Here is a 1739-nt window from a genome sequence, read left to right as displayed (position 1 = left end):
AACAGTAAAATTTCCCATTTGACAGCTTGCAGAACATCAGGATACTAATTCACCTACAAGAGTCCAAAAAAGCAGAGAGATGCAGATGAAAGCAGGCAGGCCAGACAAAACCAGCCAAGAGAGAGGTGAGAACAAACAATGCATTTATTGCAGGTGTACAAAGAGGCTGGGACAGGTTTAATGGGTTTCTAAAAAAGAAAAAAGATTGACACAGGAGAAACTTTGACATTGCTGAAGATCCAGGAGAGGGAAGCAGCCATTGGGCAGGCCAGATAAACCCTTCAAAGACAGTGATGACCAAAAAAAAATCACGTAAAGCAGCTATACAGAGACGCTGGGACAGGTTTGCTGGGTTTCTAAAAAAGAAGAAAAATCAATTCATGACAGCGATTAGCAGAGGCCAACCAGGCATCCCACCAGGTCAGCAAACTGCAGAAGAGAGCTGCACTATGCCCACCAGCCACCAAAGTACAGAGACAGTACCCTTAACAGTGGAAAAATTTACTTTTCACTCAATACTTGGAGAGGGAGGTTATGGCAAAGTGATGCTGGCAACAGATGCTATTCGTAGGGAAAGAGTCGCAGTTAAAATCTTAAAGAAGAGAGCACTAATAGAGTATGAGGACAGTTTGGTAGAATGTCAGGTACTTGAATTGGCACATGAGAGCATTTTTCTGATCCATGGTTCTGCAGCCTTCCACACAGAGAGCTATCTATACTGTGTAATGGAACTGGCTGGCGGAGGGGATCTGTTCAATTTCATGAATGAGACCTCAGAGCTGGACCTCACCACAATAACATTTTTAGCTGCTGGACTGGTTTGTGGTTTGCAGTTTATGCATTAAAGGGGGATCATTCATCGAGACATAAAATTGGATAACATTTTGCTGACCACAGAGGGTCATGCTAAAATCACTGACTTTGATCTGGCCCTATTAAATGCATATGGAGAAACTGATGCCACAGACTTTGGTGGGACCCCTGACTATAATGCTCCAGAAATGATAAACAGCCATACAGTGCAGGTGTTGACTGGTTTGCATTTGGTGTTATTGTATATATACTCACCATAGGATCGTACCCTTTCCCTGGAGAGTCCGCATCAGTGGTAGAGACAATGATCCTTACACATGAACCAGCATTCCCAGGCCTTACTGATCCTGTAATAGGGGACATCTTAACAAAGCTCCTGTGCAAAGAACAGTCCCTCCAGCTCGGGGTAAATGATAATGTGCGAGAATGCCTCTTCTCTTTAATTAACTGGGAAGAGACAGAGACTGGAAAAACTGCATCCCCAGTCATACTGCACAAGGACTCCATGGATATAGATACAGAACAGCAAATTCCTGCGCCCCACAATGAAGTTTTCAAGGAACAAATTACTGCTACGAACCAGAGGCTTTTTGATTTCGTTCACTCTGTATGCCCCATATGGAGTGCAACTTATCACAATGTGCCAATGAAAGCAGATACTATACCATCAGATGAAGACCTGCACTAATGTAAACAGAAAAATCTGCAGTCCTAAAAACATCTTTATTTGCTGCGTGTACTGCTTCTGATATGTCCCTGGAGATGCATTGTCTGCCACCTGCATTGACCTCGTCTACATCCCAGGAGATACACTGTCTACTGCCTGTCCCAAACTCTGCTATGTCCCTGGAAATGCACTGTCTGCTGCCTACCCCGACCTCAGTAATGTCCCTTGAGATGCACTGTCTGCCACCTGCCACGACCTC

At 44.3% G+C, this 1739-nt stretch overlaps 1 pseudogene; it reads left to right on the top strand.

Annotated features, from left to right (window-relative positions):
- Positions 1-293: 293 nt before the first annotated feature.
- On the top strand, positions 294-1501 carry LOC148509161 (protein kinase C delta type-like; annotated as a pseudogene).
- The last annotated feature ends 238 nt before the right edge of the window (positions 1502-1739 follow it).

The sequence above is a fragment of the Taudactylus pleione genome, unplaced genomic scaffold (genome assembly GCF_031769625.1).
Source record: "Taudactylus pleione unplaced genomic scaffold, aTauple2 ptg000330l, whole genome shotgun sequence".
NCBI classification, from domain to species: domain Eukaryota; kingdom Metazoa; phylum Chordata; class Amphibia; order Anura; family Myobatrachidae; genus Taudactylus; species Taudactylus pleione.
This window is presented reverse-complemented; position numbering and strand designations above follow the sequence as displayed.